General features: G+C 46.7%; 1 pseudogene; it reads left to right on the forward strand.

The window, feature by feature from the left end:
* LOC106001328 overlaps positions 1–14,021 on the forward strand; it is a 41,861-nt pseudogene extending 27,840 nt beyond the window's left edge.
* Positions 14,022–14,761: the final 740 nt, after the last annotated feature.

The raw sequence follows: 14,761 nt of genomic DNA on the forward strand, positions 1-14,761 counted from the left end.
GCAGGGGTGTGGGGGCAGGGTCACGCAGGGGTATGGGGACAGGGCCACGCAGGGGTGTGGGGGCAGGGCCACGCAGGGGTGTGGGGACAGGGCCACGCAGGGGTGTGGGGACAGGATCACGCAGGGGTGTGGGGACAGGGCCACGCAGGGGTGTGGGGACAGGGTCACGCAAGGGTGTGGGGGCAGGGCACCGCTATTCCTCACCACGCTGGCGGATGGATGTGAAGTCGGCTTCCGGAGGTGCACGTGGGCTGCTTGCCCAGATGAGTCACCCCCAGCAGCAGGGGCCGCTCACTTTCCATCTGCCGCCCCTGCTCTCTGCCTCTGAGCAGAACTGGCAGCTGGAAGGGCCCGGGGCCTCAGCGCTCTCCTCCTTGCCTGTTGTGCCAGTCAGGAGTGAGTCTGCCTGGTTGTGCTCGTCTTCCTGCCTTCTGGGAGGTCAGGGGGAGACTCAGCCTCGCTGTGGGCACCTACAGAAACTGATTTCCTCAAAGGCTCCAGAGGCTGGGCCTCACCATCAAGGGGTCACCAGATCTGCCTTCTCCTGGAAGTCTACCTTCCCCTGCTCTTCCCGTGCATGGCCGTATTCATGGACACTAGTCCTAGTACACCAGGGACCACTCTTAAACCCCTTTGATGTTTTGCAGTGAGACTCTAGAAACTGTAGGTTTTGTCACTCCATAATGACAAATATGTCATGTCCTGGGACATGATCATGGTACTGTACAGGATTCCAGGCATTCACGCACCGCGAGGAGAGGAACACAGAGGCGCAAGGCTACCACCTGCATCTGAGCATAGTAAGTACTATTTATCAGAATGAACCCCAGGAAATGGAAGCAAGAGCGTGTGCTTTTTTTTCATCGTGGCCGTTTTGATTTTCCTTTTTTCTGTTTGCTTATCTGTCTGTGGGAAGGGCACAGCGGTGGAAGGGCCAGGGGTGAACAAACGCAGCCGTGGTCTTCACTGGACACGATGTGCAGAGTTCCTGCAGCTTGTGGGGGACAGGAGAGAGCGAGGGAAGAGGGACATTATGCACTATGCCCTGACTCAAGCCACTGTCATCGGGGCATCAACTGGACCCTAACAATAGCAAGTGCACGAAACAAAAGACATCTGTGAAGTGTGACTGCAGGGTCAGCCCCGGTCTGCCTAAATGTCCCTTTTCTCTTGATCAGTCATGTCAGTTTCTGATACTTGCCCTGCCCCCCATCTACACACAACCCCAAAATCTGTTTCTACAGAAAGAATTACATGCTGGCTAAAGCCTCTGCTTAGACTCTTTCACCAATGAGTGAAAGAGTCAGACATCGAGTTTGAGTCCCAGTCTTAGACCAAAAAAGGAAAGAAGAGAAAGCTTCTGCTCAGAAATATCTGTGGGCCCCAGCTAGGAGAGAATGGACTTCCAGTGAGGAAGTGACAGGCGGTGGTTCCACGCGTATAGACAGACCCGTCTTCAGAGAGCTCTGGAAGGCTGCCTGGGCACAGAAATGACACCAAATCTGTCTGTCTGGGGTAGGTTTTCCATCACTTTGTTTTCTTGTGTGCTCAGTGGTTACTTACTAACTCACAACCAATCACCACACTGCCAAATGGCGTGAACGACTTACCGGAATTGCGTTTTCAAATAAACCACACGTTTGGATGAGTTAATGTTGTTCCACATAAAAAAGCCACAAAACTGGACAAATTCACGTTGTTTCAAGCAAAGAAACTTGGCCAAGCCATCAGCTCCGCCCTTCTTGAAGGAGTCTAATGGCTAATCCCCTGAGATGGCTCCAGGGTCAGGGGTAGGGAGGGAGGAGAGAGAGGAGCATCCCTTCCCCCTTCACCTGTATTTTTTCTGTGCATGCCAGTCCTGTGGCTTGAACTCAGAGCCTTGGCGCTGTCCCTAAGCTTTATTGCTCAAGGCTAGTGCTCTACCACTTGAGCTATAGCTCCACTTCTGGCTTTCTTGGTAGTTCATTGGAGAACTTTCCTCCAGGGGCTGGCTTTGAACCTTGATCCTCAGACCTCACCCTCCTGAGTAGCTAGGATGACAGGTGTGAGCCACCAGCACCCTCATCTGGAAATTTGCCTGCAGAATTATTAGTGGTCAACTTGTAAAAAGGCATGGTTGGACAAGGTCAGTGGCACATGGCTATAATGTCAGCTACTCAAGAGCTAAGATGTGAGGATCTTGACTCAAAGCCTGCCTGGCAGACAAATCCAAGACTCTAATGAGATAGCAAAAAAGCTAGGAGTAGAGCTATGGTTTAAATGGTAGAGTACTATCCTTGACCAAGAAAGCTTAGGAACAGCATCCAGGCCCTAACTTCAAGCCCGAAGACAGGCACAAAAGAAAAGAAGACAAAAGAAAAGGAAAAAAGAAAAGAAAATCCCTGCATGTTGTATAGTTTTCACCCTTAAGATGGACATGATAGCCGGGCACTAGTGGCTCACGCCTGTCATCCTAGAAACCCAAGAGGCTGAGATCTGAGGATCACAGTTCAAAGCCAGCCCAGGGAAGGAAAGTGTTTGAGACTCTTATCTCCAATAAGCCATCAGAAAACCGGAGGTAGTGCTATGGCTCATGTGGTGCTTGCCTGGAGCTGAAGAGCTGAGGGACGGCACCCAGACCCCGAGTTCAAGCCCCACAACCACCAACAACAACACAAAAAAGATGGACAGGATAGCTTTGGGTTTACAGTGTTTTTGAGTGGGTAAAGCCTGAGCTAATGCATCAAGTCCCTTAGGGAATGCCCAGTGCATAACAAATGCTCCCTAAACATGAGCACTGTGTGAGGCGACCAGGATGGCAGCATGGTACTGGGCGTGCCGGTGGCCCGGCCACCCTGGCTCTTCCTCCAGCACTCTGAGGTGTGTCACCTGCCTGGTCCCAGGACCAGCAACTGAGTTCAACAGAAAATCAGCCACTAGAACCTGAGCCAGAGGAACCCTTGTTATAGAAGCCTAACAAATAGTTTCCTCCACCAGGAGGCTGTGAAATGAGGATCACGGTTCAAAGCCAGCCCAGACAGGAAAGTCTGTGAGACTCTGATCTCCAATTAACTACCAAAAAGCAGGAAGTGGAGCTGTGGCTCAAGTGGTAGAGTGCTAGCTCTGCATAAAAACACTAACCAAGAAGCCCTGAGTTCAAGTCCCAGTACCAGCCCACAAAAAATAATAATTACTTCATAAATTCTCCCTCTTGTCTCTGTCTCTCCCCTCTTATCTTATTCTGTCTCTCTCTCTTTCTCTTTCTGTCCCTCTGTCTCTATCCCTCTGGCTCTCTGGCTCTCTCTTCCTCTATGTTTATCCTTCTCTCATTTTCTGTGTGACTCTCTCCCTCTGCCTCTCATTTTGTGTCTCTTCCTCTTTTTTGTATGTCTCTTTCTCTCTGCCTGTGTCTCTCTCTCTATCTCTCCTTTCTCTCATTTTCTGTGTCTCTCCCTCTGTCTCTTTTTCCCTCTGTCTCTCTTGTGTCTCGCTCTCCCTGGCTTTCCCTCCCTCCCCTTCCCCCATCCTCCCTCCCCTCCCTCCTGTCCCTCCCTTCCTTCCTCTGTCTCTTGGCTAAATCCAAACCTTTGGATTTCTCAGCTGACAGGAATATGCCCAACCTCCTGTCCCCTCAGACTTGCTTTATTTTTAGGGCTGCAGTGAAGTTTGAGGGAAAAGTTCTGTTCACTCTGAACCTTCCATACCAAACACTCCCAGGTCCTGTGCTGCCATCACTGAAGCCAGGAAAATGCCACACAAGTCAGCCACCGACCAAACTAAACAATGACTGTCCTTCACGTGCCCTCCAAAGTCCCCCCTGCAGTTTTGTGGGAGACTTGATTGGGGTGGGGGGCTTCTTTCCTCTCTCTGGTAGGCCTGGTCCCCCTTTAGTCTGACTCACAGCTAGCTTATCCATCTTTACTAGATACTCTGGATGAAGTAATTCAGGGGAGAAATCCACTGTTCCTGTGGCTCTAACCCTATGACTCATTACTCAGCAAACACCCAATGGCTCCCCATTCTCCTCCAGAGAAAGGAGGGGCGCTCTGCTGAATAGTTACATAAGCGTTGACTGCAGCTGCTCTTGGCAATTCAAAGTGAAGAAATCCTGAGTGGGAAAGGCATGACTCTTTGCTCACCCAGTGATATTGATCTTTCAGGAGGGCAGAATCCCTTCTCCTGGGAGGCCACCCCCCCCAAAAAAAATTCAAAAGCCAGGGTGTGCTTGCAGAGTCTGTCAGCTGCATGGTAGGCCTGAGGTTTGGAACAACTTCACGGAAACTGAGGCCCTTCTGAGTCTTGATTTTTATCTCCTGATGGGCTGGGGCTTCTCTGTGGGAGGCAGGATCTGTCTGGCAGGAAGGAGGAGAAAAGGGATGTAGGATTCCTACCCCTGCCCGGGACCCACACAAGAAGGACCACCCAGCACCCTGGCCTCAGGGAGAGGAGCTGGGAGATATCTGTCTGTGCATTAAGTGCAGCCTGGTGAGCCAGAGGAAGGGAGGCATTTGGAGACAAGTGTGACTTCAGAGTGCTCTTGGAAAAAGCTGAGGTTAGGCCACAGAATCCCTAAAATCAGTGATCCCATTCTCTTCCCCTCCCACTCTCGACCTCCATTGCTAGGGAATTCTGTTTCCAGAATAATAGGACGTCCAACAGATCCGACAGAGACCACCTGACTAAAAGCTCAGGAAGTCCAGCTAGCAGGCACCATCTCAAAAGGCTGCACCTTTCCGGCCACCACGTCTATGGGCTAATCCACCATCCATGACCCACAGCCCATCTTAATGATCCCTCAGCAACGGTTGGGGCTGAGTTGGGAACAGGTAGCAATGGGGAATACCCCATCCTCCAGCTTTGCAGTCCCCAAGCAGAATGCTCCAGAAAATACCCCCAACATCCCAGAACACAAGCCCAGTGGAGCCAGCATTCTAAATATGGAGGGCTGCCGTGATTAGGTGACTCCCAGCTTTCCTGAAAGTCATAGCCTTAGTGTTCAAGATTGATTTGTGTCCCCTACACCCCACCTCAAATTCATTAAGTTGAAACTGCAACCTTCAGACCCAAGGATCCAGGTCTTTTAGAGGAAATTAAAGCCAGGCCCTGGTGGTTCACTCCTGTCATCCTACCTACTCAGGAGGCTGAGATCTGAGAATCACAGTTAGAAGCCAACCCAGGGAGGAAAGTCCCTGTGAGGCTCTTATCTCCAATGAACCACTCAAAAAACAGAAGTGGTGCTGTGACTCAAAGTGGTAGAACACTAGCTTTGAGCAAAAGAACTCAGGGACAGTGCCCAGACCCTGAGTTCAAGCCCCACAACTGACCAAAACAAAGAAGAAATTGAGTTAAAAATGAGGTCATAGAACCAGTGTGGGCATATCTGAAAGGAACACCAGGCAAAATTACCTACTGGAAGAGAGGGGGCATCTCTAAGCCAAGAAAAGAAGATGGAAAAGCAACAAAAACAACCATCAGTGAGTCACACCTGTCAACCCCACTACTCAGGAGGCTGAGACAGGAGGATCATGGGTCCAAGCCAGCTCAGGCAGAAAAGTCCATGAGACTTTTATCTCTCATGAACCAGCCAGAATCTAGAAGTGAAGCAGTAGCTGAAGAGGTAGAGTGCCAGTGGAAGAAACTAACAGAGTTTGAGGCCCTGAGTTCAAGCTATGGATACACACACACACACACACACACACACACACACACACACACACACACACAATGTAAATAAATATAATCAATCCTGCTGGCACCCTGATCTTAAACTTGCAGAGATCAGAACGGTGTGAAAATACATTGCATTTCTGTGGTGGTAACCAGCATCTATGGTGCTTGGTCCTGAGACACAGGGGCACTCTGTATTGGAGTCCTAGGCTTGGCTACCTACCTGTAATGACCATTTATGGCAGGATTAAGGTCTTTTTTTTTCCTTGAAAATATACTTCAGCTCTGATTGCTACATGGGTTAAGATATTGCTGGTGGTTCTGTTTCTTCCTCCTCTTTCTTTCTTCATAATTTTTTCCCCAGTTCCTTTTAGTTTGGGGCTTAAACTCTGGGCCTAGGTCCTGTCCCTGAGCTTTTGTGATCAAGGCTAGCTCTTCTACCACTTGGACCACACCTCTACTTCCAGAGTTTGGCAGTTAATTGGAGAAAAGGGTCTCACAGACTTTTCTGCCCCAGCTGGCTTTGAATTGCAGTTCTCAGATCTCACCCTCCTGAGTAGCTAGGATTTCAGGCATGAGCACACAGTGAGACCAAAAGAGGATATTGTTAGGAGAAGAACACAAAGGTACAATGACCATACAAAATAATATTCATCTAAATGAACTCCAGGAAATGGAAATAAGAGGGTTTTTTTTTGTTTGTCTTGTTTTGTTTTGGTCAGTCATTGGGTCTGAACTCTGGGCCTGGGCACTGTCCCTCAACTCTTCAGCTCAAGGCTAGTGCTCTACCATTTAAGTCACAGCACCACTTCTGGCTTTTTCTGCTTATGTGGTGCTGAGGAATCGAACCCAGAGCCTCATTCATGCAAGGCAAGTACTCTACCACTGAGCCACCTTCCCAGCCCCTTCTTTTCTTTTTGTCTTGTTTGTTCATTTATCTGTTTTGGGGAGGTTAAGGGGGCACAGAAATGGAGGGACAAAGGGTGAACAAATGCAGCAGTGGTCCTCATTAGACACTATGTGGAACATTATCTCCACAACTTGTGGGTGGGGACAGGAAGGAAAGACTGAGAGACAGTGAGCGAAGGGGTGACATTGTCCAAAAAGAAATAGACTGTGTATTTTTACATCGTTGTAACCAAAGGTAAGGGTAGCAAAGTGGAGGGAACAGAACAGAGAGAGAAGGGAAGGGGAAGGGAGAGAAAGGGAAGGCTTCAACACCCTAACAGCTGTGAGATTCCAACAGCTGTATCTGTTGTTGGAAGGCATCATTAAGTCCAGCTTCCAGGGCCCCGCCCGGCCCCCACTCACTTCCCAGGGACAAGCCCACATGGGCCAGGCCTTGTGTCTGCAGCCCTTTGAAATCCAAGCACTACAGAAAGGCTTACGTTGTTGTTTAATTCTTTTCCTCCATTTAATAAGCCATTGAAGCAATCCAATTGAGTTCAGCCAGACGCATGATCACTTCCTTTCTGACACTTTTGAACTACTGTGTCAGAATGTGTGAAGATGATTATGTTATGACAGAGACGTCCTCATTAGCAGGATGAAGATGCTCAGTGTTAGGGAAATTACAGATGAACAAAATGCAGTTTCCTGATAGGTTTCTATAGCCCAATGAGAATTGGACATTTCTGACTGTCAAACTCTCTCTCTCTTTTTTTTTGTCAGCCATAGGGCTTGAACTCAGGGCCTGGGCACAGTCCCTGAGCTTCTCTTGCTCAAGCCTAGCACTCTTCCACTTTGAGCCACAACACTACTTCTGGTTTTCTGGTGGTTCACCAGGCTGGATTTGAAACATAGTCTTCACAGCTCAGCCTCCTGAATAGCTAGGATTATAAGTGTGGGTCACCAGCACCTGGCAAACTCAACTTTTTGACCCTCTTCAAATTAGCCAGTTGAGCAAGACTGTGAACCTAAATTCTGACCATCAGAATGAGGGGCAGTACTTAATTAGGGATAAAATCTGAGTAGACTTCCTGCACAGTGCACTTGCATAATTGGTTTTTTGTTACTAGCACAACCTTCTGCAGAAGTTTAATACACTGTTGGTGGGAATGTAAGCTTGTTCTCTATGAAGGTTCCTCAGAAAGCTAAACTAGAATTACCCGATAGCCCAGCAATTCCATTCCTGGACATTTATCCAATAGAGCACAAATAAGGTTACAGTAAATCCATCAGCACAACCATGTTCACTGCAGCACTGTTCACCATACCAAGATATAAATCAGCCCAGATGCCCTTCAATGCACGAATGGATCAGGAATAGGTGGTATATACGTACAATGGAATTTTACTCATCTATGATATTGTATCATTCATAAGAAAATGGAAAGACTTAAAAACAATTATATTAGGTGAAGTAAGCCAGGCCCAGAGAAACACAAGGTTGCCTGGTACCCCTCATTGGTGGCAGACAGAATGTGCATGCCACTGGGAGGTATGCCAAGTGGAAACAAACAACTTAACTGATGTATAACAGACTCTATGGAGAGCTCTAGGAAGCCCAACGAAATCAACACCAAGAAATGGGTACATGAAAGGGGATCTGGGGGCAGGGCCAAGAGAGACAGATGAAAGGGGTGAGGATGCAGTCCAGAATTCATTATATATACCACAAAGATAAGAAGAGGTGGGTTGAAGGGGGGTAGAAAGGGTTGACCCTGATAAGCCGCATTGTACTCATAAACTGCCTTGTAAAATGGCACCTCCTTGGTACAACTACTTAAAGATAATCCTTAAAAGATGCAAACAAACAAATCATAACAAAGGAGTAAATTTTGCCTTGCCGAGTTCCTTTGGAGCTGGTGTCCTTATGTCTAAATGGGCACCACGATATTCAGAGACATCTCTAACAGTATCATCAAGTGATACCTGTTGGCTTTTCCTTACAAATATGAACAAATATGGACACTTCTCATTGGCGTGGCTAGCACGTAGATGGAAGCTACCATTACCACTTGCCTAGATTAATGCAATTGTGTCTGAAATGGTCCTTCCGCTTCTGTCTCTGCCTGCGTAGGATCAAGCCAGCCTCTATAGCCAGCCCTTTGAAGTAGAGGTTCCATCATTCCACTTCGTTCATCAAAATTCTCTCATAGGTCCCATCAGAGTAAAATTCAAGTTCCAAGCATTCATGGTCTTCAAGGAATTCTTTCTTCTACCTCCCTAGATGTGTCTACATATGTGCCCCCATACCTTCTGTCCTAGCTGTGGTCTTTCTTTTGCTTGAATATACTAGAATGCACCTTGTATTTCGTCTTCTCTCTGCCCAGGTTGCTTTTTCTAAGTTATCAGTATAGTATGATTCTTCCCCATCCCCCAAAAAAGATTAATTCCATGAATGAGAGTTAAAGTTGTCTATATCTGATCAAGACCTTCTTCAGCCTGTAACTACTTGACTCCCAAATGGGTTCTTTCTAATCAAGTGTGTGCCTCTTAAGACACCAACCTGAAGTCATTCAGAACAGCAACCAAGCAACTACACCGAAGTGTCTCCTCCTGGCTAAGGGATGCTGTGTGAGCAAGGGCGCTGACAGGACAAAGTGGGAATAAAACACTAGTTGCTCTGAGGAAAACAGATTTAGAATCAGTTGTGATGGTACAATGCACAGCCATAGGTTCACAGACCACAGAACATGATTGCATTTTTAAAATTAAATCGACTGGTTTATTAAACATTTGAGCAAAGCTAATGAGTTGTACTTCAGAAAGGGCATGTTCTTCCTCCCTGCTCCCTCCCTCCCTTCTTCCTTCCTCCCTCCCACCTTCCCTTCTTTACTTCCTTCCTTTCTTCCTTCCTTCCCCTTTTTATTCCTTCCTCCCTCCCTCCTTCCTCCCTCTTCTCCCTTCCTTCTTCCTCCCTCCCTCTCTCTTCTCTGTCTTCCTCCCTCCCTCCTTCCTTTCTTAAATGACAGTATTGAAGGCTAAAGTTAAACTTCTTCAGGATCTATGCCATAGATTTACTAATTTCTCCAGTTTCCTCCACATACACATGAAATGTGTATGAATCTTCTTTATTTTTCTCTTGTATGGGTTTTTGTGTCTCAGCTAAGAATTTTACAGGGTAGAGAGAAAATTATTATTTTTTCCATCCTACCTATCCTTTTAGATTGCCATAGTAATTAATAAGCAAAATGGGAAAACTTAGTATTACAAGGTACTCAGTATATGATGGGCCACTTTTTCTCTTTTTACATTTCTCCTTCTCTGCCCATCATGAGGGTATAGTACAAAGTCGGCTTTGAAAACAATTCTAAAAGGGCAATTTCTCATATTCCTTTTGTGACTGGTAAATATTGTGAGACTCTATAGGAAAGAAGTATAAAGGACATCAGACAAGCTGCAGGCCAGAAGCCTGGCTTTATTTTTTCACCTCTATAAGCTGTTGAAGAGCAGAGAGCATATATTTGATGAGTTTCTGAAGTTTCTAGACTACTGCATCTCTGGGTAAATGTGAAAACACCCCATCAAACTTTCCTGAGCAACTTAGAAGTCTTCTATCAAGCTTGGTAGAGGTATTTCTCTTTGGGTGATAAAATGAGGTCTCAGCCTTAATCCTTTAAAAATATTTTGTGTTTCATCATATCTTTGATTTAAATTAGTAAAGGATAAATGGAATGATGTAAATAAAAATCTGTATATGATTCACATTTTCATGTATGCTTTGTTAATAAGTACTGTGTTCAAAAGAAACATAGTGTTCTTCAGACACTAACTTTGCTATATATATAATATATATATATATATATTATATATATATTGTTTTGTGGGTTTTTTTTGTTTTTGTCAGTTATGGGGTTTGAACTCTGGGCCTAGGTGCTGTCCCTCAGCTCTTCAGCTCAAGGCAAGCACTCTACCACTTGAGCCACAGTGCCACTTCCAGTTTTCTGGTGGTTCATTGGAGATAAGAGTCTCACAGACTTTCCTGCCATAGCTAGTTTTAAATCACAATCCTCAGATCTCAGCCTCTGAGTAACTATATAATTTTTTTTGTTTATGTGGTACTGAAGAATTGAACCCAGGGCCTCATGCATGCTAGGCAAGCACTCTGCCACTAAGCCACATTCCCAGCCTGGTTGTTGTTGTTTTTTTAAAGGAATTCATTTAACTTTTGTACATATTTGTTTTAAACAACAAGGAGCCTTGTGGATATAAAGTCTGTTTACTTGTGGATTTATGGAAGACCTCTCATCACTGGATGTTTCAAAGTCCATCCTTTGACAAGAATAATATTTGTAATTTCAGCCATATTAGACATAGTCACAGAGTTCATAATAAAAGTCATTACTGTGTTTTCTCTCAGCTTCTCTTAGAGTTCTTGAAAGAAAGGATGAGAAGAAAGAGCATCACACATAGAAAAGATCTGTTAGAAGGCACATCAGAGTCAACATCCAGAGTCAACTGGGTCTACCAGGGTGCAGCCCATGTTCTAACACAAAGAAAGAAGACTGTGGTTAAACAAGTGGGTAAAGCTAGGTTCCTGTCTGGAACTCAAGGGGACACCTGGCTCTTTTTTCAAACATGGATACACCACACCACTTGTAAATAATTGGGTTTTTGTTACTTAGACCAAGTTGTACCTTCTCTTAATGGATATGTTTGGGAGAAGCTTAGTGAGGCAAGCTACCCAGCTTTTTTTTTCCTGTTATGTTCCTATGCAAGCCACAACAAAATGTCTTAAAGGTTGGATTTGGAAAGTCAATATCCAGGGTAGCCTTGTGAGATGGTACTGTTCCATTTCAGGTATTAATTTTATATTATTTTTTCAAGTTGTCAGAGAAATCCTTGCCTTATTTTTCAACCTAGCTCTTCCTTTTGTCCTTCTGAGAAGTTGTTCAAGCTTATAAATGTAAAGGGTCTAGTAGCCCCTGCTCCTCAAACACTCTGATCAAGATAGTCTTTCTTCTATTTGTTCAATTGTATAACCTTATATTGGGCATCTGTATTTGTTGTTTGTATTTATATTGCTTAGATTTTTTTCTTGGGGGATCTCAGTTATTGTTGGCTCTCTTATTATTCAGATTCTCAGCTGATTTGGTGTGCCCATCCTTCCCAGAGTTGCCCTTTGATTCTGCATGACACTCTAAAAGGCCTTTTATTTTCTTATCTTTCCACCATCCCTCTCCCTCACATAAACACAAGCTGGTTCATTGGTGTTTGTGCTTCTTGTTCGCAAAACAATGACTAACACTAAGTAGGTAATAACTACATACTAACCAAGCATGTTATCTTTTCCATTTCTTTTTCATCTTGTTTTCTTGCTTTATCCTATGACTTGGAGAATCTCAGATCATTCAAAGCTCTATGAATCAAATTATAGTCATGGCAGAATATTCAAGAAGGGCTTGGAGTACCAGGATCTTGAGGAACATGGTGTGGGATTGAGAATTAACACCACCTCCTCTGCCCATCAGTTCTTCTGGTCCACCCATGCTAATCTCCACTAGCTTCTCACAACCAGAAATATCTTTTTAGTCTTTCTTTCCACAATATAGACACTTTGAATATGAAATGCATGTAATTTGACGTTCATGTGGAATAGCACAACATGAGTAAGCAAGCCTGAAAGATGGCACACACTCCCACAGCTCTCCTTCTGGGTTTGTTTTTCCCACCTCGGAGATTAGACAGCTGCAATGGAAACTCTAAGTCGAATGGGAAGCAGGGAGCTGTGATAACAGAGGGCCCTTCTCTGCTCTAGGCTGGATGACTTTCATTATTGCTCAATTTGAGTTAAGTTAAAAGCAGAGAGATGGGCCAGACTGGTGGCTCACACCTGTAATCCTAGCTACTCAGGTGGCTAAGATCGAAGGATTGTGGTGCAAAGCTAGCTCTGCCAGGGAAGTCTGTGAGATTTCTATCTCCAATGAATCAGCAAAAAGCCAGAAATGGAGCTGCAACTCAAGCAGTAGAGCACCACCCTTGGATTAAAGAACAAATTCAGATAAAGTGCTCACCCCTGAGTTCAAGCCCCATTACTAGCACAAAAGAACGCAAACAGGGGCTGAGAAGGTGGCTCAGTGGTAGAGTGCATGCTCTGCATGCATGAGGCCCTGAGTTCGATTCCTCAGCACCCCATAAGCAGAAAAGGCCGGAAGTGGCGCTGTGGCTCAAGTGGTAGAGCACTAGCCTTGAGCTGAAGAGCTGAAGGACAGCGCCCAGGCCCAGAGTTCAAGCCCTATAACTGACACAAAAAAGAAAAGAAAAAAGAAGAATGAAAGTGATCTTAAAACAGCAACAAGGATAAAAAGAATAACAGAGGAAATTTGATTAAGGTACATTATGTGCATTACACAAATGTCACAATGAAAGCCCTTTATACAAACAGTGCCCATTAATAAAAAGAGAAAGAATAAAATACAATTGTACTCAGAAGGCAGGGTTGCCATGCTGCTGTCTCTCTGGTCCCTTCTCCTAGTGTTGGTTCTTTTTCCTCCACATGGAAACAAGACAGAGCATGAGGGGAAGTTAGGCCTTCCCAGTTAGGGACCAGATGGAAGCCGAGACTGGCTCCAATGTGGTGGATGTGGGGCTCAGCAAGGCACTAAGGCTGAGTCTAAACAGCTTTGGGGGAAAAATCTCTGAGGATTTTATCTCTTGGATTCCATTGACCTTAACTATCTGGACAGGAGCTATCACACGCCAGGATGCTACTTTGCCATGAGTTGTCTACTGTTGGATAAGCTTTGCTAAGGTCCTCCCTTTTGTGTGTCCTAAATTACCAGTGCTGGGCAAGGCTCAGGAACAGAGCTAATGCCCAACAAAAAGAAAATAAAAGACAAGCCAGGTGCCTGTAGCTCATGCCCGTCATCCTAGCTACTCAGGAGACTGAGATCTGAGGATCACGGTTCAAAGCCAGTCTGGGCAGAAAAGTTCCCGTGAGACTCTTATCTCTAATGACCCAGTCAAACCCCAGAAGTGGCGCTGTGGCTCAAAGTGGTAGAGCAATTAGCCTTGAGCAACAGAGCTCAGGGACAGTGTGCAGGCCCTGAGTTCAAGCCCCACAACTGATTAAAAAAACAAACGAACAGCCAGCTGAGTTTGCAACCATATAAATCCACACAAACACCTCAATTTGCTGTCCTCCCAGCGCCTACAACCCAGACAGGGCGGCCGCACTGACCTCCATACTGCACACACTCACCTACAACCCAGACAGGACGGCCGCGCTGACCTCCATACTGCACACACTCACCTACAACCCAGACAGGATGGCCGCGCTGACCTCCATACTGCACACACTCACCTACAACCCAGACAGGGCGGCCGTGCTGACCTCCATACTGCACATACTCACCTACAACCCAGACAGGATGGCCACGCTGACCTCCATACTGCACACACTCACCTACAACCCAGACAGGACGCGCTGACCTCCATACTGCTCACACTCACCTACAACCCAGACAGGACGCGCTGACCTCCATACTGCACACACTCACCTACAACCCAGACAGGGCGGCCGTGCTGACCTCCATACTGCTCACACTCACCACGCCCAAGCTGTTACCTGTGAACTCCCTAAACACCCGTGAGGTGTCCGTTACCACGTGATGCTCTGGTACCTGTGCGAGGAAAAGCCGTGTCACCGGTCAGCGTCACCGGTGTCACCGGTCAGCGTCACCAGTCAGCATCACCGGCCACGTCACTGGTCAGCGTCACCAGTCAGCGTCACCGGTCAGCATCACTGGTCAGTGACACCGGTCAGTGTCACCGGTCAGTGTCACCAGTCAGTGTCACCGGTGTCACCGGTCAGTGTCACTGGTCAGTGTCACCGGTCAGCGTCACTGGTCAGCGTCACCGGTCAGCGTCACCGGTCAGTGTCACCGGTCAGTGTCACCAGTCAGTGTCACCGGTGTCACCGGTCAGCGTCACCGGTCAGCATCACCGGCCGCGTCACCGGTCAGCGTCACCAGTGTCACCGGTCAGTGTCACCGGTCAGCGTCACCGGTCAGCGTCACCGGTCAGTGTCACCGGCCGCGTCACCGGTCAGTGTCACCGGTCAGCGTCACCAGTCAGCGTCACCGGTCAGAGTCACCAGTCAGCGTCACCGGTCAGTGTCACCGGTCAGCGTCACCGGCGTCACCGGTCAGAGTCACCAGTCAGCGTCACC

This window comes from Dipodomys ordii, unplaced genomic scaffold (assembly GCF_000151885.1).
Source record: "Dipodomys ordii isolate 6190 unplaced genomic scaffold, Dord_2.0 Scaffold287, whole genome shotgun sequence".
In the NCBI taxonomy this organism is placed as follows: Eukaryota; Metazoa; Chordata; class Mammalia; order Rodentia; family Heteromyidae; genus Dipodomys; species Dipodomys ordii.